The 27,407-nt window shown below is 41.5% G+C and overlaps 1 protein-coding gene across 2 annotated transcripts in view; it reads left to right on the forward strand.

Moving 5' to 3' along the window:
* SLC39A11 (solute carrier family 39 member 11) overlaps window positions 1–27,407 on the forward strand; it is a 4,193,139-nt gene that overhangs the window by 1,589,615 nt on the left and 2,576,117 nt on the right. The gene's annotated exons all lie outside the window — the stretch shown is intronic.

A 27,407-nucleotide genomic window follows, 5' to 3' on the forward strand; every position in this document is an offset into this window, starting at 1 on the left:
CTGGGCAGCCATTTCTGCTCCGTTTGAGTAGCCTTCAGACTCTCCTCATGGCCAATCATATGAACAAAACATGCTATTATTGCTCTTTTATTCCATTATGATCCCTCACCCCTTGCTGAACACTGTTTCCTTGCGCATTTATCTATTTTTTTTGCTGTTATTTCTCAGATAGTGTTTTTTACCTTATGATCTCTTGACTGATATCGAAGATGACTGTTCATACGCAGTGGGGCTACTGTACTATTCACTGTACATACATTGAGTTCAGTAAAACTACTATCATCAGCTGCAGGTGTATGTGTTATGTATAAACATTAACCAGATTAATCAATTGCAGACTGTTTTATCCACAGTGCATCTGTTCATTCTGAACACTACGTACTGCGGTCTTTCATCTGTCCCTAACACTCCTGGACCTATCTATAGAATTACATTCACTGCATCCACTATAGTTGGCTAGAGATAGTCCGTCCAAAGAGCAGTTCATCATATCATTTTGCAAATCCCTTTGGTCATAAAATCAGACTGCCTAGAGCTGGGCTCCACAATCTCCCATGAACAGGGAGTCCCCTTGCATCCCTTGCCTCCCTACCAACTAATAATAACCAACTCTGATGTCAAAGCACCTCACTTTCAGTTATTAGTACCTGGGAACATACATTTGATGACTAAAGGATTTATTGGGGAGGATTTGGCATCTCATGCACTTCGGTCATTTGTCTTATTACCAGTCAGCTGCTGTCTCTGGCTATGTGTTTCATGGCCCCACAGCCCTCCCTGTGAAATATTATGTCCTTGCATCAAGCTTGATTTTTTTTTCTACTTTTCAGTACTATATATATATATATATATATATATATATATATATATATATATATATATATATATATACCTTTTGTATAATTCTGCTTCTGTTCTTCACATCCTCTCCTCCAACTTGCAGTGGTCTGTGTCATAACCTCCCAGTTTTTTCTCCTCTCTCTTTAGTTGTGAACAGCTTTACAGCTTGAGCTCGCTGCCTTATGCTGTAGCCCGTTCTTTTCTCTCAACATTTTGGCAGTTTCTGTCAACTTAACATCTCTGTTTTCCTTTAAACCTGCTAGTACAGCACACTGTAAATTACGTGCTGCCTTACCACTGCTGTAGTGAGAGGATGACCCCCAGCATCATTCAAGCCAAACTGTATATCCTTATTCATGTATAGTAGCTAGACAATGAATAATTTCATATGAAGGCAGTGGAATTACAAAAGGTTTGTAGAATAGTAAGAGTTTGGTAGAGGTATTCACAAGTATTGCCCACAATTGTGTATGCATCTGTATACCTGAGTGCAGGTATGGAGCAACTATGCAAATTAGGGTCCTCACCATTATTAATATACAGCAAATAGATGTGGTAGATACAAATATTGGTTCATATATGGACTGCCAACACCAAGAAAACCACATATCTGCCTGTCAGACCTGATGTGCTCAGCCAATCATGGCTGACCAACATCTGAATATCATCTGAGCCATGAGTAATGTATTTACACACAGTGCTGAACAACATTTTCATATCATCTGTTTATGAATAATGTATTTACACTGCTGGACAGTAACATCCATATGGCATGTGTTAGTATTGCCTACCAATAACATACTTAAATACATTGCTGGACAACAACATCTACATAATGTCTGTTGTGCTGTGTGTGAGTAATGTATTTAAATACAGTGGTGAGCATCATCTCTATAACATGCACAACAAATGTAAATACACTGCTGCATCAGTGCTTTCACTAGACAGCATACAGAACACTGTAACACTGCATCTAAACTGTCTGGCCTTCTCACATGCCAGTGCACTTACACTGCATCAGATCCCCTTACTGGGATCCTTTGCTTACCCTGTGCCCCATGTACATGTAAAATGATTCCTAAACCTGTACGAAAAGCCTGTTGACATGGATGTGGTACAAGGAACACCTACTTGTCTGACACTGTCCTTGTGTGATATTCAGCATGAACAGTCATCATCCAGTGTCATTCATCTGTTTTAAAATCTCAGTATAGATGTCAAAATCTGGAACCTTAGATAAGAAAGAAAAGTTCCCATAACAGTGAAGAAACCTAACATCCACTGTGCAGTTTATAAAGTGAAGATTAAGCAAATAAATATTGATAGTAGATATGCTGTCAGTCCAAAATATGCATCTTGTACCAGCCCATCAACCCAGTTAACAAATGTAAGTAAATAAATATTGGCAAGTACAGCATGCTAATGCTAGCTTAGACAACATTAATAGGAGTGCATTATGCTGCCATGGATGTTGACAACAAAATGCCAAAATATTCTTGGGATGTCTGAGCATTCCTTGTTGGAAGTATGGGTCCATAGTATTGAAGAAACAATGAAGGCATATGTTATGCTATTATGAAAGAACTAATAATAAAGTAATATTACCAGATTTAGGGAGAAATGTTATAGAGTTTAATATTGCCCATCAATTTTTACCTCTAAAAATATGACACCGTGCTTAGACATTCATTCCATGCTGCTCATAAAAGCAACAATTTCATAGCCAATAGATGGAGCAGAGATAGGGTGTCTTATGGAACTTCAAGTGACCTGAATTGAGGAATGGCCACTTGTATGTTGGCTGTGTGTGTGGGGTGGATCGGATAAACTAGCTGGTAGGCAACTGTCCTACCCTGGAGGGGAGGACTTAGGGAAACCCATTGCCTGGGAGACCTCTATTGGAGATCTGGAGCTTTGTAGACAATCTCAGATTACAGTGGAGGGGGGGGGGGTAACAGCATCCTGACATCATTTCACATGCTGCTTCCCCAGTTAGGAATAATGACCAACTGATGCAAGCAGCATTGCTTCTGACTTCAGCGGGATCCCTCTCTTCCCAGACTTAACCACAAGTCACAGAGGTCATCTTTCTGAGACGTGTGAGGCACACCTAGTGGGGATCACATTCTAGCTATCTATGAAGAAGCAGTTGTGGAATCAGAGACTGAGCAAGTACAGGGTCCAGGAGTTCATCTGGAGGCTGTGTGGGATTGGGCGAGGAATATGACAAAGCAGCAGTTTCACACAGATCATCCTGTAGCACATTAATAGCGTTATGCAAAATAAGTAGCACATCATGGTTCCTTTGTTCTCATAGGTTCATAGGTATATACCAGGCTAACGATGCCTAGCTGTGCAACCCAAATGAATAGTCTACACTGAGATTCAAACCCACACATATTCATGAATGATTGACAATGGCCTCTTGCTTAACTGTTTGAGCTAATGGACATGATCTCCATCCTGCAGCTTCCTCTGTACCCCATCTCAGAAAATTCTAATCATATCATAAAAGTTCAAGGCCAAAGAAATTAATTTTTTCATCAGTGAGTTATTTCTGTTGCTTAACAGTTTAGTGCCTTCTTGACTATCAGTGTATACCAAGAGATGTCTGAATTCATTTTTCTTTTGGGTCCTTCATACGCAGGTGGACAGGTAGAATGTCAACAGAACTTAAGCAGTAAGTTGTCAGTAAGTGCTGAGATGCCGACTGTATTCTGTGCATGTTCCTGAATACCAGTAATTTCAGAGCAGCCCTACTTGTGCATGATCTAATATTAAAGATATTGGAGTCTGTGAGTTGTGCTGATGTCCAGATCAATTATAAACATAGGTCCTCATAATGGTTGTGCACCACTGCATACAATATTTATGAATACCCCATTGTTTACATATGCATTCTTTATACAGTCAGTGCAAGAGATTCTGCCAAGATATTCTATGTATTGTTTGTAACTAAGTTTTTATTGTTTAGGTTTTATACAGTGTTAATCTCAATGCTGTGCTCAGAAGATGAGATTTCCTGTAGTGCTGCCTTGGAAATGCCAGAAGGGCTGGAAAACGGACCCTGAGGGGCTAGAAAACAGTAGCAAAATGCTAAGATGTGAAGGTGTAAGATAAGCTGTTGTAAGAATGAGGAAGGATACTGTATTTATTGTTAGTGAATAAAGCAGGCTCTCCAAGTAGCTAGGCTCAGCAGTAGAAAAGGCTTTTGTGGTTGCCCGTAATGTGTGGAGGAAGTTTCTCTGGAAAATTTAGTGAGGTAACATAAGTTCTAAGTTATCGTAGTTGGTTAATCAGGGTATGTTTGCTACTAGCATAACTAAAACAGAACTTAAGGAATAGTGATTCATATATGAATATACAGATGCAGTATGCACTCTGTGATAAAGGGATACAGGTAAAGCTGGATAAATTTTGATAGTGTTCGAATTTGGGCAAACACAGTACAGATTTGTCAATGTGATTCTGCATTGCTCAATTTACAAATGTTACTAGTGCAAGGGTTTTCCAACAATGAGATATTATATTCCACCTATACAAGTCAGGCATGTTTACATGTAATGTTTCCTGGTGTTTTAATTAGTAGGTTTTGGATACTGAGCACTGTGCCGAGCTGCTTGTTTAATCTGAACAGCAGTACAAGTTTGTATGTAGTAAAAGTTATATGTGGCAAATTATGTACCCATGAATGTAAAGCAAGACATTGTTATGTATTTACTGACAGGATACTTGTGTTTAGTGGAGCTAAATTTCCCTTGAGTTGGGCACTGAAGGTATAACCACTGCCAGTGTATTTTTCTTTCCATATAGGATGAGGAAAATGCAGCTAATCTATACCTGAACTTATATATGCCAAAAGAAGAAACAAAAGTAGGAGGTACTTCAGGGATACCTGAAAAGATGAGAGGCAGAAGAAAAATAAACAAGATGAGGAATCACATGGACATTTAAAACAGGCAAATGTCAAAGGAAGGAATACCACAAGAGGGAGTATAGGGATGCACATGTAGTGAGCTGATAGGATAGAAAATAAGAGCTGGATGGAACACCAGGCCCCTGAACATGAAGAGGTACCAGAGACAGGAATGACATAGTACAGTTGTGTACACTTACCATAAATGTAGATGTTCGAGTGTATTCAATGTTGCAGTCATTACATTTGGGTTATCCTGCTGGCAGGTTGCCCTCAGTCGGCCTGAATTCCAAAGTATTGGGTCCTGCATCAGTTGCTGTCGCCTCTTCCCTGACGTCAGGGGCATAAAAGATGCAGCCGACACCATTTTATTTAGTCTTTCTTGCCCCAGATGTCAGGTGCCCCCAAAAAGGTAGGCTAAAAAATATGTAAATGAAACATACATACACCAAAAATAAGCCTTACCTTCATCTATAAGCAAATACACCATCTAGGTTGCATAGATTAGAGAAGTAAAGATAAGTTCCAGTAAAAATAAGGGGGGTGGCGGGTGGGTAACCTGGACTGCAGCAGTGAATACACTCGAACATCTACATTTATGGTAAGTATACACAACTGTTCTTCTTGTTTCCCTGTTGCAGTCATTACATTTGGGTTGAGTCCCAAAGCTATGGTTGGGTGCCTGGAGCTAAACAGTATTAGAAGCGGCTATGAGGCCCTGCAGAACTGCTGTGGCAAAGCCTGCCTCGGATTTAGAGTAAAGAGACAGATTGTAATGTTTTGTAAAGGTATGCACTGAACTCCAAGTAGCAGCCTCCAAAATGCCCTTGGTTAGTACTCCCCCGAGAATGGCTGCAGAAGTGGCTGCAGCTCTGGTTGAATGTGGCCTAATGCCCTTAGGCACTGATTTGCCATGCTGAGAGTAGCAGAAACGAATGCAGTGACCTATCCACTTTGAAATAGTCTGCTTGGAGATAGCCTTCCCTTGTGATGCGGTGACATATGCCACTAGTAATTGCTCTGTCTTTCTGAAAACTTTAGTTTTGTCCAAATAGAATATAAGTTGTCTGTGTACGTCCAAAGAATGCAGAATTTTCTCCCCGTTGTTCTGTGGATTTGGATAAAAGGTTGGCAAATGAATTGTTTGGTTAAGGGCTACACTGGATACCACCTTAGGCATAAATGTAGGGTTGGTTCTCAGAGAGACCGTCTGGATAGAAAATGATAAAGGGTTCTACAGCCATGAGAGCTCTGAAACTCGTCTTGCAGAAGTTATTGCTAGGAGCAGAGCTATTTTCCAAGATAAGAACTTTATATCTGCAGTAGCAGCTGGCTCAAAAGGCGGTAAGGTGAGTTTTTCCAAGACATAATTGAGGTCCCATGCAGGTATTGGCGTTCTCCTTGGATGCCTTAAGTTTTTAGCTCATCTGAGGTACTGCCTTAATTAAGGATGAGAAAAGAGTGGTGGCTCTGTATTGTAATGAGCCGAAATGGCAGAGGCATGGATTTTAACTGATGAAAAAGATAGGCCCTTGTCCAGCATCTCAGTTAAATATTGCAATATCTGAGGAATATTTGGGACAGCTGTATCAGTTCCTTGAGCTTGGTTCCAAGCGCAAAATCTCTTCCATTTCCCAGCATAGGATTTTCTAGTACTAGGCCTTCTGGCTTCTAAAATGACATCCGTCACAGCTTTACTGAGAGGTGTGGTTTGTATGGCTACATTATCCGCCATGCTGCCAGGTTTAGGGTCCTGAGTTGGCTGTGCAGAATCTGATTGTTTTGCTGGGACAGTAGATGAGGTAAGGTCCAGGCTGGGCATTGGGACAAGTTCCTTAAGATCGGATACCAGTACTGGCGCGGCCAGTCTGGGGCAATCAGAATTATTTTTGGTTTCTCCTATCTGACCTTTAGGAGTACCTTGGGGAGGAGAGGAAGTGGAGGAAAGACATATACTGATAGGTTTGTCCAGTTCAAAGATGAGGCATCCACTTTCCAAGCTTGTCTGTGATAAGTCCTTGTGCAGAATCTTTTTAGTTGATTGTTTTGAGGAGAGACAAATAGATCTATGTCCGGGCGTCCCCATTTCATTGTTATCATGTTGAAGACTTGTGGATCCAGGTGCCACTCGTGGGGATCCATGAGGTTTCTGCTTAGTTCGTCTGCCAGAGTATTTTCCTTTCCTGGCAGGAATTGTGCCTGCAGATAAACTTGGTAAGTCAGTGCTGTGTCCCACAAAGCCATGGCTAGTCTGCACGGGGATAAGAATGAGTGCCCCCCTGCTTGTTTATGTACCACATGACCGTGGTGTTGTCTGTCTTTATCAGTAGTTGTCCTAGATGAAGTAGGTCCTTGAAGGCTGTCAGGGCATTTTGAACAGCTAGCATCTCTTTTTGATTGATATGTAGATGCTTTTGGTTTGCAGACCAGGTGCCCTGAATGCCTCTTCCTGCCATGTGTGCCCCCCAGGCATAATCTGATGCATCCGTCGTTAGGCTCTGCCTGGCTGGGGGTAGTGAGAATGGCTGTCCCTTGTTTTGGTGACAAGTCTTGGCCCACCATCGAAATTCCTATTGCAGGCAGGGAATTAGAGTAATCATTGTTTTCAGGCTGTTGCAATGTTGTGTCCAGACACTTTTTAGGTACCATTGAATTTTCCTCATATGCAGTCTTGCATATGGAATTAGTAAGATGCAAGATGCCATGAAGCCCAAAGCCTGCAGTAATTTTCTTGTAGATAACTGGGCCTTTGTTGCCATTTCCTTGAAATAGGTAGTCAGTTGCCTTTGTTTGTCTGGAGTGAGATAAGCCATCTGGGCGGTTGTATTTAAGCTTGCACCCAGGAATATTATCTCTTGAGAAGGTACTAGTTTTGATTTCTTTTTGTTGGCTGTGTACCCTGGGCTTGTTAAGAGTTTTATCACAAAAGTCAGATGCTGTAGTAGAATGTCCTTTTTCTCTGCTTGTATGAGGCAGCCGTCCAAGTAAGGATATATTTGTATTCCTCTTTGTCTGCAGTAAGCAATTACTGGTGCCAGGCACTTTGTGAAGACCCTGGGCTCAGTAGATAAGCCAAAGGGCAGTGCAGAGAATTGTTAATGCTTTGAGCCAGCCTTGAACCTGAGGTATCGTCTGCATGATTGTCCGATTGGGACATGCAGGTATGCCTCTTTTAGGTCTAAAGTCACGAGCCAAGCCTTGCTGCTCAGCATGGGCAGAAGCTGCTGTAAGGTCAGCATCTTGAATGTTGGTATATTCGGGAAAGTGTTTAGAATAGATAGGTCCAGAATTGGTCTCCATGCTTTGTCCTTTCTGGGTACCAAGAACAGTCTTGAGTAAAATCCTTGTCTCTGCTCTTGTGTGGTACTTGTTGAATAGCCCTCATGTCCATGAGAGCTGCAAATTGTTTTTGAGCCTCTGCCCATTGATTTTTTGGCAGGTCTGGCCAACCGTTTGCCCTTGGCAGAGTATGGAAATGAAATTTGTAGCCTTGTGACACTATGTCTATAACCCATTTGTCCTGGGTTATAATGTGCCAATTTTGAGAAAAAAGTGCTAGATTTCCCCCTAAGGGTGCTGCCAAAAGATAAGTGCTTGGCGCAGGCAGGGGGAAGTCATTGGGACTGTTTCCTGTATGATTGTGATTTGTCCTCTCCACCTTTGGAGGTAGAAGCACTCCACTACTTAGACCTGTAGGATCCTTGTGGCTGTGATCTGTCTCTAGGGCATCTGGATCTGCCCCTTTGAGGTCTGTCTGAGACTGGAAAGGTCCAGTTCTTTGTCGGCCAGTGTCTGCTAAATCTAGGTGGCTGTACCTGTCCTCCATTTTCTTTAACACCTCTTCTGCCTTAACACCAAACAAGGTATCATGTTTTAAAGGAGCATCTAATAATTTTGTTTTAACATGGTCAGGCAGATTTTGTTCCTTTAACCAAGCATGCCTTCTAATGACAGAACCCGTAACAGCGGCCCTGCAGGAGGCCTCCAGAGAATCAAACCCACATTGCAAAGTATGCTTTCCAACTTGTTCAGCTGCATGCAATAAATCCTGCATTTCCTTGTTTTCTGCACATTCAGAATTTGCCACCATTTTCTGTTTAAGCAGTGTCATGATATATTGCTGATATTTGAGCATATGAAACTGGCAATTTAAAGCCCTTATAGCCAATATAGTGGATGTGTAAACCTTTTTTTCCCATCTATCCAGAGCCCTGGAATCCCTGTCAGAGGGGGTAGGATTTTTTGCAGTAGAAGCCTTGATCCCCTTTGGACCCTGAGAAATAGTTTCTGGGTCTGCAGAAGGGTTTTTGAAAAGAAATTTATGAGAGTCAGGGACCCTGTAGTATCTGTCCGGCTTAACAGGAGCTGGAGGTAAAGAGTCAGGGGTCAGAATAGACTACGAGAACACATCATCTACAATATCCAACACAGGTGGGATAGCTAGAGGCCTGTGTTGAGGTAGTAAAAGGGAAATCTCTGAGCCTTTTCTTAGATTCTGAAAAGTCTTGGCTCTCCCAGTGAAAGTGCTCCTTCATGGTATGCAAGGTTTCCCCAAAAGAGTAGTCCTCAGGAGGAGAAGCTGAAGGAATTGATTCTTTAGCATCAGAATCCTCACAGGGGGGAAGAGAACATTCCTGATCAGAAGAGGAATCAGAAGAAATGGAAACCTGATCTGAAGATTCATAGTCTGTCTCTTGCCTAGGCCTCTTATCAGGAGGGGGATGGGAACCCCTGATCAAGGTAATTAAGTCTTTGGCCATTTTGAGTATCTGTTTTTTGGGCATAGAGGCCTGTCCTTGTGACTGGTGAACTTGTTTCTTTGCCTTTTGTCTTTGAAGTAGGTTTAATATATAATTGTTTAGGTCTGAATATACCCTCAGAAGCCAATGCCTGCTCAGCGGCTCCGGAGCCATCTGAGGGAATAGTCTCTGCCGACTCCACGTGGGAGATGGTAGCGGCTTGCGACTCTAAAGTACCGGGCATCAGGGGCTGCGAAAGCGCTTCACTGAGAACCGGTGACTTGCTTAGGAGAAGCTTCGTCGTCGGTTTTGGACCTCAGTTGCCTGTCCTTTTCTTTTTCTTTGCGTTTTTTGTGAATTCAAGTAGTCGGATGGCTATCCGACAACATTGTATAATTAAATCTTCACCCAAAACTAGCTTAATGCAAAATCGTACAGATGCTTAATAGTGCGTTGGTTAAATCTAGCACAAAACCGACAACTAGCAACGTATTGGTCAGGGCCTAGGCAAGGAATGCAGTAAGAATGAAAGTCCTTATGAGGTATTTGCTTCCCACAACATATACAATTATTAACTTTTTCTGACATCGGTCTGGAGCAAGAAAAAAAGTTTCCCCAACGGGGTACTTAGCTTTTAATGAAGACTTCGGATCTGAAACTCGAACACGAAAATCTCAGGAGTCGGCTGACGGGCACTTGCGAACTGCTTCTGCTTCGGGCACTGCGCGGCAAGAAAGACTAAATAAAATGGCATCGGTTGCATCTTTTATACCCCTGATGACCTGACGTCAGGGAAGAGGCGACAGCAACCGACGCAGGACCCAAGACTTTGGAATTCAGGCCGACTGAGGGCAACCTGCCAGCAGGATAACCCAAATGTAATGACTCCGACAGTGAAACACGAAGAACATCAGTGAGGAGCACAGATTTTTTCATTAAGTGTTTGCTACCTGTGCATGGAGGAAAAAGTATAGAACAGTGGCACACACAAATCCACTCACATATACTCAGTGGGGACCAGAACAAATATGTACTCTCAAACCCACCAATGCACATATGGTCATTGGATACAAGAACAGACAAATGTACACTAATCCACTCACATGCATATGTTCAGTGGGTGCCAGAACTACTGTTCCCCAAGGAACATATGCACGTGAATGAGTGTGTGTGTGTGCATGTATGACGTACAAGAGTGAGTTTTTGGGTACCAAAACTGTTACATGCACACAAACCCACACATGTTTGTGTGATCAGTGGGTACCAGAACTGACGCATATACACAAAACCACTCATGTACATATGTTCAGTAGGCACCACAACAGACAAATGTTACAAACCCACTTATGCACATAAGTGGGTACTAGTATTGACACCTGTACATAAAGTCAATTAACTGCATATGTTCAGTGAGCAACAGTAATAACATGTGCACATACCCAATTGTACATATCTTCAGTGGTAGTAGAACTAACTCATGCACACAAACCCAATTGCATATCTTTGTTCAGTGGGTGCCAATGGTGACACATATATACAAACCCACTCACATACATTTGTTCAGTGAGTATGATAACTTAAGACACACATGCACACTCACTCATGTGCATTTATTCAGTGGGAACCAGAATTGACACATACACACAAATCTGCCCACATATGTTCAGTGAGAATCCTCACTGACAGGAACACACAAAAAAAACACTAATGAGCATATATGGATAACAGAACTAGCACATGCACACAGATCCAATCAAGTATATATTTTCAGTGGATACCAGAGCTGACAAGTACACAAATGCTTGTATCTGTCACCCCTGGGTTTCCGGATACTGGCTAAGGTTCTTGCCACCCCTATAGTGCCTTTTTTAGGTGGTGGTCCAAAGACCAAATTACCAACATAACAGCTATAAATAAATGCAATCTGAGGGTCATGCTGCTCAATGCTAGAAGTCTAAATCTCAAGATGCACTCACTTGAAGCACTCCTCAAAATGGAGAACATCGACATTTGTGCTGTAACGGAGATCTGGTTTAAAGCAGCAGAAAGCACCCCTGTGCTACCAGGCTATAACTCATTGCACACCTTTCGGCCCCAGAACATAGACCAAAGCTCCAAAGGTGGTGGAGTCTCCATATTAATAAAGGATATGCACACCTCCAGACTAGTAGCCCAGCATAACGCATCTGAGATACTCCAGGTACAACTAACATTGGGTAAGATGGCGATTCAGGTCATAGCTTGCTATAGGTCCCCAACCATGTCTCTCACTCCACATTCCTAAGCACCCTAGACACTATTAAGATCCAACCCAATACTCTCATACAAGGTGACTTCAACTACCCCTTCATCAACTGGGAAAACTTCTCATGCACTGGCCAAACACTTCATAGAATTCATGAATTCCAATGCCCTGGACCAGCTCATTCTTACCCCCAGTAGAGGAAGCAACATCCTTGACCTGGTTATAACTAACATGGGCAACCGTTGCTCTACACCAATAGTCAATTGCTCCCTGATTAGATCCGACCACAGATTAATCACCATGGAAATCTACATCTCACCCACACCCCCCGTAAAGGTATCCACCATGAAAAACTTCTCCAAAGCTGACTTTGGACTCAGAGGTGGCTAACTTCACAGCACCCATGCCAATGGAAAATAGATTGCAGGGCTGCCAGATCATATACCAATGCACTATACAAGCACATACATAAATGCGTGGAACTATTCAACAGAACCAAGATGCTCTCCTCCAAAAAAAGAAAGCCAGTCTGGTGGTCCCCTACCATTAATAAACTCTACAACAGAAGGAAGAAACTGTTGCAGAAAAAGGTGAAGTCCCAAGACTGGAAAAATTCCCTTATTAGCCTCAACAAATAGTTGAGGTCCCTCACCAAAACCGCCAAAACCAGCTATGAAGGCAGAATTGCTGCAGACACTAAAAACAAATACAGAGCCTTCTATAGTTATATCAAGAATCTCCATGTCAATACCCAGATTTGCTCTGTGTTACTGCACAATAGTACCTCCCATACTGAGCCAGCATACTGGCTGACAGGTTCAGTGACAACTTTACCCCTCTCTCCCCCTCTAAAGGACCAGTCTCAATACCAGAAGAATGCCAGGCCCCCAGCATTACTGCAGCACAGGTTAAAGCTGCATAGTCTGAGGTCAAGGATACAGCTTCCATGGGGCCCAACAATATTCCTGGCTGTGTTCTACATGAATTACAAAGTGAACTGGGACCACATCTTTGTGCCTTGCAGCCTCAACTCAGGCTTTGTCCCTACCGAATGATGCACTGCTACAGTCATCCCTCTTCATAAAGGAGGAGTGACTGCAGACCCTGGAAATTATCGCCCCATTAGCCTGACAAGTCTGATATGTAAGGCTATGGAACGCATCATCATGGACCTAATTAACAAGGATATAGGGAATCTCCAAACTCTAGATCCCATGCAGTTTGGTTTTGTGAAAGGTAGATCATGCCTGCTCAACTTGGTTGACTTCTTTGAGTCAGTCACCAGAGCGGTGGGTGAAGGTAAGGCAGTTCATACAGCCTACCTCGATCTGGCCAAGACCTGTGATACCATTCCTCACACAGGAATTATTGATAAACTCAGCAAACTAGGCATCAACCCCTATATCATTAGGTGGGTTGCAAATTGGCTCACAAATAGAACCCACAGTGTGAAAGTAGTGGACTCCAAGTCAGACTGCCGACCAATCACAAGTGGAGTCCCACAGGGATCGGTCCTGGGTCCTCTTCTGTTTGGCATCTACTTCTCAGAAGTCCTGGCCAACACGGATGGTTTCTGGCTGACCAAATTCACAGACAACTGAAAGCTGAGAGTCATTATTAACTCCCCAAGTGATGCAGACATCCTACAGAAAGGCCTCACTGAGACCATTGACTGGTGTCGAAACCATGACCTTAAGCTTAATGCCAAAAAATGTGTTGTCATCCCCTTTGGGAAAAACTCAGTTCCCACTAATTACCACATTGATGGGAGTCCACAGAACACTAAAGGCATTATAACAGATCTGGAGACACAGGTTGACGACAACCTCTCCTTCGACCACCACATTGCCACTGTGGTCAGAAAGTTCTTCTATGTGGCACATCTCATTACCAAGGGTTTTGCATCCAGGAGGAAAGAGGTCATCATTTCTCTCTACTCTTCCCTCATTAGACAAATCATAGAATATAATCCCCCATTTGGCATGTACCTCACTAGACACCTGCAAAAGCTGGAGAGGCTGCAAAAGTACCTCACGAAGAAGATCTTAGGCCTTAAACACATGTCCTACACGGACAGACTCAAAAAACTCCTTCTGTTCACTGTCTCATATCATGTACTAAGAGACAATCTCTGCTTGACTTACAAAGCCATGTCCGACCCAGCTCTGTTAGAAATGCTACATCTAAAGAAATCCCAATCCCTCTGCACCACACGCTCCAGAGACCTCAACTTCATTACCACAATCAACAGAACATGCTGGAGGGACAGGTTCATAACTCGGAGACTGCCCATGCTATGGAATACACTTCCCATACATGTCAAGCAGAGCACCTCACTGGTCCTCTTCAAGAGAAATCTTGATGAGTGGATGGGAAATAGAAAGTTCACCCCAGGAATCACTCCACTGGCTGCACTTGATAGCGGCACTGGGAACTAACGACAGGCGGCACAATGCCAGGACACTTTAATGGGCTAGGCTTGTAAAGGCCTCAGGGCCATTAGCCTAGTACACACCTATGAACATACGTACATTCAATTAGGTATTTCATTAGTGTCATATACAACATAAACTCACTGATGTACATGTCCAAAGTTTACCAGTACTGATGCATGCAAACATATTCACTTATGTACATATGTTCAGTCAATACATGAACAGACGTGCACACAAACTCACTCACGTACATATATTCATAGGGTACATGAAGTGACACATGCATGTTAACTCAATTTGTCTGCATATGTTCAGCAAGTACATCAAAAGAAGCTTTTCTGGTGGCGGCACAGACTGGGCTGCACAGCCTTGCCACCACCCAAAAGAGTGCAGCTGTTAGATTGGCTGCTGAAGAGATCACCTTAGACAGAAATTCTAACATAAAAACTAACCTTGTACGTATATGTACAGTGTTTACTGGCATTGACACATACATACATGTACACATACAATACACACACAAACACATGCACGCATTCATTCACATGCATATGTTCCTTGGGAACAGCAGTGATACATATGCACAAACCCACTCATGTTCAAATTTTTTTTAGGTGTTATTCAACAAAACGCTGATGGCAAAGAATTTAGCAAAGAAACAAAACAAGATTTAACATATAAATAATAAACATACAGTCAACTCACATCATCAAAAGCTGTTTAGAGTAAGTGAGCCTTTGGTGTCAGCCTGAAGCCAGCTAATATTAGACCATCTCGGATCTACTGTGGTAGCGGGTTCCACAGGTAAGGGACTTGATAGAAAAATGCAAGAAAATTTGAAGTATCAAGGTTAATGCATGCAACTGTCAGTAGCCCCTCTGAGGCCGAATGAAATACCTCCATTGGGTGGGAAACTACAATAATTTGATTCTCGGTTCGATTCTTGACTGGAGTGCCTTCTGTTCAGAGTCTGCATGTCCTCCCTGTGTTCGTGAGGGTTTACTCCGGGTGCTCCATTTTCTTCCCACTTTCCAAAGACTGTATCTGAAAATGGGCTGTGTTCCAGTCAGACTTTCCCAGTAAACAAATGTTAATTAAAAAAATAAATAAGTAAGCTTCTTCAGGTAACAGGAACCCAAGTTGTGCATAGACAAAGAAATTAATACTGGGATCTTACAGAATAGCCTCTCAGCAGTGAAGGTTGCTCAGAACTGGTGTGATATGTTGGTAACAGAATGTTCCAGTAAGCAGCCTAGCTGCAGTATTCTGTACTGACTGAAGGTGATCAAGCTTAGTGGTAGGTAGTCCCAGGTAAAAGGCATTGCAGTAATCCAGTCTGGACTAGACAAGGGAATGAACAACATTTAAGAAATCAGCTTTAGATAAAAAGTGCTTAATCCAACAAATGTTTCTCAGATGGAAAGAGGAAGACTTCACTGTGGCTAATACTTGGTCATGAATCATTAGCTGTGAGTTAAGAGTAATATGAAGATTCTGCACTTTAACAAGTTCAAGCCTGTCACCACCATACTTGACATAACTGGGTAATGTATTGTGGTGGAGTTTCTCAGGGTTGCATTTACAGCCAAGGTCTCCATCTTTGTGGTGTTTAATTTTAATTGATTTCCAGTTAGGCAAGTATGCATGGCTTCAAGGTCCTAAGGTGTAAAATAGGAAGCTTACCATCTTCCCTTCCCTTCCCGGAAGAAGAAATACATCTGAGTGACATCATCATATGTGTAATATGCTAATGCGCTTTCCCTTCATTCCCCTATAGGAAGCATATATATACTGTGAGCAGTAAAGGTTCCAGTATAGAACCCTGTGGTATTCAACAACTGAGATGGTACACAGATGAAGAGATGAGTCCTGAACAGAACCTGTGAGTATAGCTAGATAGGTGTGAAGTAAACCAGTCCAGGCCCGTAGCAGAGATACCACAGTAAGAATGCACACATTATGTTAGGATTCCATGGTTCACAGTGTTAGATGCTGCAGGGACATCTGGGAGCATCCACACTGTGTAATTCTGCTGGTCTGTTGTCATCAGGAGATCATTGACTACTTTAATAAGAGCAATCTTGGTACTGTGATGAGAACAGGAACCTAAATGGAAAGGATCCATTAAGTCCACTAACTGTAAGATAGGTTTCTAGTTCCTTGTAGACAAGTTTCTCAATAACTTTCCCTAAAAATAGAGAGGTTCAGGATTGGGTAGTTCTTCTTTCGGCTTTTCCCGTTTAGGGGTCGCCACAGCACAACTCCAGTCTGCTAATGAATGGCAGTAGATTTTTTACAGGTGCCGAGGTGCCAGCTCGACACCCAACCTTCAACGAAGGCACGCCCATTCTACGCATGTCTTTCGAACACCACTTGACCACAGGGAGGACATGCAGACTCCACACAGAAGGTGCTCCAGCTGAGAATCGAACTGGAGAACTTCTTGCTATGAGGCAACAACGCTACTGCTGCACCACCGCGGCTTATAAGGTTCAGGATTGGGTAGTAATAGTTAAAATTTTTTGGATACAAAGATGGTTTCTTGAAGGTCTGAATAACCAGAATTTCTTTCAAGACTTAAGGAAATATTCAATTTTTCAGTGATGCAACCAAAGATCACCAAATAACTGGAGTCAGTACATTGAAACTGACCATCAATGGTCTTGATAGACAAGGGTCCAGCCAGCATGTTGTCAGTTGCAAACTGAAGAATACAGTAATGAGCTCATCAAAATCAAGAATATTGAATACCAACGATCACTTGGTTAAAGGAAAGGTGGAGTTACTGTGTCACCCTTGGGGTCAGCTGAAGGAAGAGCAGACCTGATGGAGGCAGTCTTGTCAACAAAGAACTGAGCAGCAGACTCACATTCTACACCAGAAAAGGCTCTTCCGTCTGTCAGACAGGCCAGGCTGCACAGCATTTCCATCACTTGAGAGAGTGCTACTGGTCAATTAGCTGTTGAAGATATCTCCTTAAACAGAAATTTTGGCTATTGTTGAAGATCCTGGCTTTATAGAGGACATAATGTTCACCAGAATCAAGTTTATTACTCTACAATCTAGCTCAGCACCAGAGACACTCCCATCTTTGCCCAGTTTTAAACTTGAGACGAAGATTATAGTTGAAGCAAGATTCACATTTCCTTGTTGAAATAGACTGACAGAGTCCGGGGCCAAGACGTTCAAAGTCAAAGAAAGACAATTGTAATTTTCATTTAGGACATCCATTGAGTTGGCATCACTCTTCAATAGCAAACAAAGGCGTATATTTGAAAAAAACAGGTACTGTAATATAGTTAATATTATAAGTAAGATCAAGAGGACAGTAATGTGGCAGAACAGTGCCAAAATGGACCAGGATGTAATGAGACCATGAGACTGATTCCACCACCAAGTCTATGCTTATTACATCCATTAGGAGGACTATGTCTAATATATGCCAAAGTTTATGCATTGCAAAGGTAATAACATGAGCAAACCCAGTGCCTTTCATAATACAATTAAATTTAACAGGAATCACTGTTTCATCAGCCACCCAGTTATTAAAGTCACCCCATACAAATAAGTACTAGGGATCCAAAACTGAGTCAATGAGGAAACTAGGGAACTTTTTAGGAATATCCTTGCACTACCTAGAGGATGGTAGATGAGCAGAAGCCTGCTGTTCAAACAAATTGGTCTGTGTGGTATCTATCTTTGATAACCTGAGTTTATTTTTGCCACAAAAGACAAACTTACCCCCAAACCTACCCTGTTTAGGCACTGTATAACTGTAGTTCCCGGGGGGATAGCAGCAGATAAATATGGAGTACAATTCTCATCTAGCCAGGTCTCCATTATTAAGGTAAAGTCAAATTCTCACAGTAAGACAGAGTTAATACCTGTCATGATGCATATGAACCTTGCATTAGGATACAAGGCCTTGAGGGGTAGGAGAGTAGGTCCCTACCACCTGCCATTGTAATCATTTGGGACCTCCTTTACTATAAGGAGAAAGTTATTCACAGAGATGTAGCATTGGACCCTCTACCTTAGCACTGGAATGCACACAGCAAATCCAGAGAAAGTTCAACTAAAACATAAACCCCAGTGTTTATGTAGTAATTATATATGTCTACAAAGTTGAAGTATAGATGCAGGCAATCCTGGTGGAGTAAAAGGGCATAAAGCTAGTAGCAAAGACCTATTATAACATAACCTTGTCATCACAAAGAACAAAACATGCTGGAGGGATAGGTTCCTGACCCAGAGACTCCCCATACTCTGGAATAGACTGCCCATACATGTCAAGCAGAGCGCCTCCTTGGCCCTCTTCAAAGGAACCTTGAAGATTGGATGGGAGATAGGAAATTCACCCCGGGATCACATCAGTTGCCGTGCTAGACAGGGGTCCAGGGAATTAAATATTGTGGGAAGAAATATCCAGGGAATTGTTATGGCTAGGCTTGTATAGGCCCTAGGGCCGATAGCCTAGTACCAACATATGAACCTACAAAACCATATTAAGTATTTGTATAAAACAGAACTTGATGATGTAAGCCAAGTAACTATAAATATGATGTAACAATAAAATTAACTAATAATGACAAGGGTATGAATTGGTGAAAATGGCACAAAACTAGAGTTGAATGGTAGAAACCAGAACCTGATAAGCAATTAACGCCTATAAGAATAATAGAGCAGTATGTTATAAAAGTTCAGGTAATGACACTATTAAGGTAGATACAAACTAATTTAATAATACAAAACCTAATATGACTGAGAAAAAAAACAGAACATAGTAAAATAACTGCATATAATAACAGCATATAATAAATTTCGGGGAAATAAGACCAGAAAATTGGATGGAAAAATTGAATAGTAACAAATTCTGAGGTACGTCAGTTCAATAAAAAATTTAAAAAATGGCCATTAGAGAGTATCGATTCATATCTTGTAACAAAAATAAGAACGTAGTTTTTGTGCCCTAACATTAGCTAGAGGTCTTTCCGATGTGATTAAGTGTCATCTGTTGCCTTCTTTCACCTTACAGTCTCGACAACTTGTTCTTGTGATAAGGGAAATTATTACAAAGAAAAACATACACAATCTTATAATTTGCACTTTAACTAAAATGGGCAAAGCCAAAGTAGCTGCACAGTGGTGGTTCCAGGAGAATCTCTGACACCTACAATGACAGCATTAGTAATTAAAAGCATACGTAAGCAGATGGGCAAAAACAAGTCCAGAGATGTAATTAATGGCTAGCGATCATTGAGTAGCTGACACTTGCTCATTTTTCTTCACACATCCGATTCAGAGACACTACCACCAGTAAATTCACCCAAAGATTCCACTCTGATCTAATTCACATTGCAAAGGTACACAATCACCAAGCCTTCCTCTCCTGACCTGACTGATAGATAAACAAGTAAAAACTATGACAGTTCCAGCAGCATCAGTAGTAGTAGTGAAGTAAAACAAGAAACTAGGCTGGGGAAGCAATAATCCAATGTAAGATGAGTTTTAATATTAGATTAAAAAATTAACAAGTCTTTTGCTAGTCTTAGCATTTATAAACCAAGAAGTGGAAATAAGCAGTTAAGAGCTGAGAAATGAACAAATACAGGTTGCAAATCTCTCTGCCTTCACAAATGTTAAGGGTATCAAATACACCCAGATGCATGAATAGGGCAGCGGACAATGCCTTCATCTTGCATCATGCACATATACTCAGTGAGCAGCAGAACCTTCCCAGTATCACTTGAATGGCCACATACCCTATAACCTCATGCACATATATGTGTCCATAGGACACCTGAAGCAACACATACACACAAAACCAAGCACATGTATGTGTCCATAGGGCACCTTACACACAGCCTCATGCACATATATGTGTCCATAGGCCCCCTGAAACAAGAAATACACACAATCTCTTGCACATATGTGTCCATAGACCACCTGAAACAACACATATACACAAACCCACACACATATATGTGTCCATAGGACACCTTACACATAGCCTCATGCACATATATATGTGTCCATAGGCCACCTGAAACAAGAAATACACACAATCTCATGCACATATGTGTCCATAGACCACCTGAAACAACACATACACACAAACCCACACACATATATGTGTCCATAGGGCACCTTACACACAGCCTCATGCACATATGTGTGTCCATAGGGCACCAGAAACAAGAAATACACACAACCTCATGCACATATATGTGTCCATAGGACACCTGAAACAAGAAATACACACAACCTCATGCTCATATATATGTCCATAGGATACCCGAAACAACAAATACACATAATCTCATGCACATATATGTGTCCATAGTGCACCTGAAACAATAAATACACACAAACCCATGCACATATATGTGTTCTTAGATTACCTGAAACAACAAATGCGCACAACCTCACTCACATATGTGCATCTACGGGGCACCTTACACACATCACGCACATATATTTGTCCATAGGGCACCCGAAACAACAAATACACAAAACCTCACATACATATGTGTTCATAGGACACCTGAAACAACAAGTACAACCTTATACACATATATGTGTTCATAGGACACCCGAAACAACAAATGCACATAACCTCATACACCTATATGTGTCCGTAGGACACCTGAAGCAACAAATACACACAACCTGGCACCCATATATTCACTGAAAAGTACAGTTATGTAAAATTTTACCATAACAGTAGATGCCCTTCTCTTTACTGTTGCAGTATTCTTAACATTAGGGATCTCCTGCCCAGAGCAGCCCTACATTCGGCCAGTATACCAAAGCCTAATGATCTTGTATGCACCATACGTCACAAATATGTTCCCCACACAGAACATAGGGGATAAAAGTGATGCACGGACACAGTTACCCAGAACTGAATTGCCCCAGAAGAGAACATTCTCCATAGGACAAAGAAGTCCATGCATATCCAGAAGGAAAAAACGCAGAAGAAAAAGGGGAACCCTCATCCAAAAGGGAATACAAAAAAAACAAAACAAACAAGAGTGAGCTGAAGACTGTACACAACTGTACTATGTTGTTCTATATCACTGTTACAGCATTCTAAACAGAAGCTTGAGTAAAAAAGCTCTAGAAACTGAATGGAAGGTAGAAGGTTGACAAGTGCCCTCAACAAGCCCATATAAAATCACCCTAGCAAAACCTTCTCTACCCCTAGCAACTATATCTAACTTAATAACTTAAAGCATAAACGTCAGGACCTGCAAACAGTTCTTCCACCCACGTCGTGCTTTTTTTCAAAGTGCCCTTTTATCAGCCCCAAAGTCAGCTGTTAATCTACTTGCTAAAGAGAGCACCGCCCCACAACCTGAACCCTGCACAACTGTAATTAAAGCGCAAGTGTCAGGACCTGCAAACAGTGTAGGTTTATGTGTAATGAAGCATTTACACAGCACTAACAAACCTTCTTTGTTAACTTAGAAAAGGTGTGCACACTACAGGACGTTCTTTTGTCCCTTTCTCTCACTATTCTTCCCATTTGAACACTAACTATTTCTAATATCTACAGAATTAGCCAAACTAAACCTAATCAAGTCACGGGCATGGAATCAGAACTACAGTTTTTCAGACTTCTTTCTTTTCTGAGCAACCCATGGGAAACCCTTTTACATAGTTACAGCTAATTTTCTTGTATGTAGGCCCTACACCACCTGAGCTTTCTAACCTGGCTTAGTTGCTTGCAGTTCTGATTATTGTTTTTTTCTTGTGCTCGTTGGCTGGTCTGCAATGTGTCTGTTTGCTGTTAATTGGGCTAAAATACACTCAGTTCCTGTCAGTGATGCTGTACTTGAATTTAGTCACATCTTTCTTGTCATACTTGGCTCATTAGCACCCCTCTCACAAAATAAGAATAAAATCAAACTATGTTCCCTGGCTAAGTAAAGATACTCATACACTAATGCACAAAAGAGACTCTGCCTGAAAGGCCTGACAAAAAAAAAAAAAAAAAAATCCCCCACTCACCAGCAATTATTTAAAGAAATAAGAAATAGCACAAAAAAAAATATAACGATAAAAAGAAAACATTTTACCTCAAGGCACAATCCACTCATGAATCCAACCCCAGAAACTTCTGGAGAAATATTAACTCAGTCCTTTACCCTGGTAAACCACTAAGTCCCAGCCCTTACTCTAACCTTGCAGACCAAGACACTGCCTCTCCCCTTAACCAGTTTTTTATTGATACCTTTAGCAAATTAACAAATGCCAATCACAACCTCTCCCCAAGAACACTGCCTCAAACTACAAATAATGAAACGTGTTTCTCTCTCAACCGTATCTCAAGTTCCTACATAAAGTCTCTCATTTTAAACTTAAACCTTGCTCTCCCTTTGCTGGCAATCTACCCCCCCCCCCCCCCACACACACACACTTTCTGAAACTACCAGCTAATGGAATATCCAGTCTCAATACTTATTAATCAATCTGTTAAAGCAGCTACTGTACCCAACATCAAGTCTTTCTACTTAATTCCCCTCCACAAAGGTGGCACCTCCACTGATACCTCCAACTATAGACCCATTGCTGTACAATCCCCACTATCCAAAATTCTCAAAAAATGCATACATAACCAGACATCCAAAATAACCTCCTGACTCCTACCCAACATGGATTTCAACCAAACCACAGTACTTCTATAGCCCTTCTATCCCTTACTCACACTATCGCAGAAGCTAGAGATAACAACCTTTTTCTCCTGTCTGTTCTTAGACCTTTCGAAAACATTTGACACAATATTGCACTCCAAAATACTAAACAAACTGGCTGACTTAAACCTTTCCACATCAGCTCTCTCTTGGTTCTCCAGCTATCTCACAGACAGACTGTAGTCTTCTTGCTCTACTTTTCTATGAATACACACTGGCATACCACAGGGCTCTTTTTAACATCTTTACCATTGACCTCCATTCTTCCATTACCCAATCAACCCTCATACAATACATGGGTGACTCTACTCTGATCGCATCCTCAAACTCAATCTCACAACTTCAGACACTTACACAACAATCTTTCCTCTCCGTTGAAAGCTAGCTAAATGAAAATCAGCTTATCTTGAATCATAAAAAGACAAAACTCATCCTCTTTCTCACCAAGGCCAGTGATCACCTTAAGCTCTCCTTCTCCATCTCTTCCCTAAATAAAAACATCATTAATACTGAAATTCGCACAAAATTAGTAGGAATGACAGTTGATGACCAACTAAAATTTGACTTCCACATCCAGCAATCAATTAAGAAAACTAATCAAAAACTTTGTCTTTTATATCACAACAAAAAATACTATTTTCTGATTCCATACTATCCCTGGCCCAAGCGTACCTACTTCCTAGCCTCCTCTATGGAGCCCTAGTTCTTACTAACCTTCAATCCTGCCTGTTGTCCAAACTGGAACAAACCTATAATAAAATCACAATTTTTGTAGCTAACTTAACTAATTGCACCCACCATTGCCTTGCTCTTAATAAGCTACACTGGATTGAACTTCCCCATCATCTCAACTCCATAAAACCCACTTCCTTCTCAATAAACCAACTGCTTGTCCCTCTCTCTCCAGTCTAGTTACTTACTATACCCCTTCCCGTCCCTTACTCGGTACTGACAAATTCCTTCTCCAAACTTATAGATCCAAAATGAGCTTTGGCAATCTTTTATATAGATCCTCCTTAACTAAATTTTGGGACAACCTCCCTGCTAATTTACATTGCATTACTCAAACTAACATCTTCAAAAAAGAACTGAAGAACTTTCTCCTGAATACTTAGCTATGCCCCTGCAATGACCCCCCTAATCCTGCTTCTATCACCTGTATCTCCCACTTTGAACAGTAAGTTTGCTGGCTCTGCTCTATTTAGCTAATTAACTAGATATACTGTATGGAAAGAAGATTCAGCTGGACTCCCCAAAAATCCTGCTAGTGACTCCCTTTTGGCCAAGACAGCACTGGTTCCTCCTCTTAATGTATCTGAGCAGGGATACTCTCTACAATTTACCTCACTGGTTGTACCTCCTCACACAGGACAAGGGGTCTCTCATCAATCCTCACTTGTCCACTCTTCTGCTGACACTGTGGGTGACAGGATTTTGATCCATTTCATGCACCTCTCTTCCCTTAGAGGCCTGGCAGGGTTGCCTGAGAACAAAATCAGACCCAGAAGGAAAATATGCTTAAGGTCCTGCAAGGCTTTGCCTTTCTCTTGAAGTGACTTAAACAGGTCAGCAGCAACGACAGTCCCAAAAAGATATTTATTATCCAAAGGAGCATCCAGCAACTTGATCGTAATATCCTCAGGCAAAGACTGAAGACAAAGCCAAGAATAACGCCTCATGACTGACCCAATAGGTGCATCCCTGTAAAAGGCATCAACAGCATCATAGCTACACTTACTAGAGTGGAGAGCCACGTGAGAAGCAGAACCTAAAATATATAAGGCAAAGGATGTGCCTTCAGAATCAGGGAGGTCAGAGATAACCTGATAAGCCCAAACCATCAAGGCCAGAGCATACATGGTCATTTGGGTCTGGTAATTAACACCCCTAAAACCCAAAGTAGAAGCATTGTAAACTTTCTTACCAATCCTTACCATTGCCCTACTATCCATATCAGAAAGCAGATGTTTGGAAGAGGGCAAGAGCTTAGGTGGTTTGTCAGACGAGACTGACATCTCAGCAAGATCAGCAGAAGTTCATTTAAATGTAAGCTGGCAATCTTAAAGAACCTTATAGAAACTATCAGGTTTCCTAGGAGTAGAAGGCTGAGAATCAGGAGACTGGGAAGCAGCAATAAAAGTGTCTAACAGGGCAGCCAACACTGGATGAACTGCAGATGATTTAGGAGTATCCACCTGAAGCAACTCATGATGTCTTGTCTGAGTATCAGACACTTGAGAAGAATCTCACTTAAAGTATTCCATTGTCCTAGCAATTGGGTTCCTAAAGGACAATTCCTAAAAATGAAGCTCAGGGATAACAGACTCCTCCTCATCTGAACCATACACCAAAGATGAAGGCATCTGTGAAGAATAGGACAAAGACCCCTCATCATGGTCTGAATCCTCATCTGTGGGATCCAGTTATCTAAGCCATTTAGAAGGGATAGAGGTCCAAGGAGGAGCAGACGCTGAAACCCCTTGAGGACACTTCAGGACCATCAAGGCAGAAAACAAGCTCAGAGTAAACTCTTGCCATTCCTTTTGAGGATCCTTAAGGTGGACCGAAACATGCTTCGTTGTTGTCTTTTCTTGGATGGGACATTAGCCCTAACAAATACTGGAGGTTCCGACTCTTGGCAAGATTCAATAAGAGAGCCAGAAAACTCCTTCCTGACCAATATCTGCAGAATCCCTCTTGGACCCTCTTTGATAATCAACCGCATGTACTCTGTCGATGTCTGGAGCAGATACTGCAAAGCCTCAGAGGACATGCAAAGCGATGGCTCCATGCCAGCCTCCAATGGGGTTGTGGCAGAGGAATCCAATGTAGACACCAAATGACCTACAAAGCTCTTACCAACTTGGACTTGATGGAGGCTGGACAGCTAAAGAATCTAGCCAAGACTTCTTGGCCTTCTTGTTACATAAAGGGAGTAACTTGGGGTTAAAGGATTCTGCCATTTTACCCTGGGATAACTGTTTAAGCCACTGGTTTTCAAGATAAATGACCAGGGATGACAAATGGCTTCTGAGTGTCTCAGGCACAAATGCCTTAGAGATACTTCAAGAGCTATGGTCATGGGAAGCACTCCAACATAAGAGAAACTGTTTGTGACAATACTTATGGGGAATCTGCATCCCATACTGACATTTTCCCTTCTTGGATGACATGAACTCTAGGTAAGCAAAATAAAATAAAATAAAAGACCAAAGAAAAGAAAAAAAACAACCCGATGGTGCACTTATCTGACAGACAGGTATTCAGCACAGCAACAAGGCATTCAGACCAATGAGCAATAATGGTGTTTTGAGTAGTGGCAAAGAATTTCTGGATAATTGCATCCATACTCCACTTTTTTTCCCTTTGTTCTGTGCAGGGAGCATATGTATGACATATGGCACATACAAGATCATTAGGCTTTCGTATACTGGCCGAACATTGGGCTGCCATTAGCAGGAGATCCCTAACTTTAAGAATACTGTAACAGTGATGTAGAGGGACAACAACAAATACACACAACTTCACTCATGTATATGTGTCTGTGATGATATGGGCAAGTGCCAGCATAACCAGCTGGAGTTTTGTAAGAATGATATGTCCTTTGAATATCAAGCTGATTTATACAAGAGGCTTGTGTTACAAATGTATTAGAACTGTATATCATTTGTATATCAAACTGATTTGTACAGATGCTTGTGTTGAAAATGTATTTCTGAGGTTTGCTTGTGTTAAAATGTATCAACAGTGCACCCTGCTGAAATGAAAAGAAATGTACATGTATTATGTATTATTGCAGCTGAATTAAACGTACTACCTAGCTTGCTTTAAGAAAAATAAGGGAAATGTAAATGAGCTGTTAAACCATTAAAACGTTACCCCACAATGCTAAATAAGACCGGAGTCACTGGGTCTGGGGAAAGAGCCTTTGTTCATTAGCTCAGTGAAAAGAGGAGAGGTCCTAGGCACTGCTGTAAACATTGGATGTGTGTTGTGGCCATCTGTGCTAAATTTCTGTCTCAGCTTCAAAGGGGAATACTGTGAGACCCTAGAGTCAAGTGAGCAGATTAGGTCCTTCTGCTAGCTCTCTTGGAAATTATATTTTATATATTAAAAAGAGAAATCTCAGAGTATTGACTGTTCTGTTTAGGAAGCCTGACTAGAAAGACCGTCACCCACAGAATCTTGCCTTGCGGTGGTAAGTAACTTCACTAGTGGACAGTAAAATTATCTTAAATTCATTCAGGAATATAGTGATATTTAGTTCAGAGAGTGTTTTTCTTTATTTGTATGAGTCTGTCCATCAATGTTAATTTCAATATTTTCTGTGAGTTGAACTCTGTGGTTTAGTGTAAATATATATTCAATATTTTCATGCTGTTTTATTATGCATTATTAAATATACTTAAATGTTTATTATGGGCTGGTTGTTGTAGAAAGTATCTAGCCTTTGAATGTGCTTATATTTATGTGGTTACACTGTGTGGGCCACTCCAGAAGGTCTCGCCATCTTGGTGAACTAATACCATTTGTATT

Source organism: Protopterus annectens, chromosome 10.part0 (assembly GCF_019279795.1).
Source record: "Protopterus annectens isolate FY-2018-M chromosome 10.part0, PAN1.0, whole genome shotgun sequence".
Taxonomy (NCBI): Eukaryota; Metazoa; Chordata; order Ceratodontiformes; family Protopteridae; genus Protopterus; species Protopterus annectens.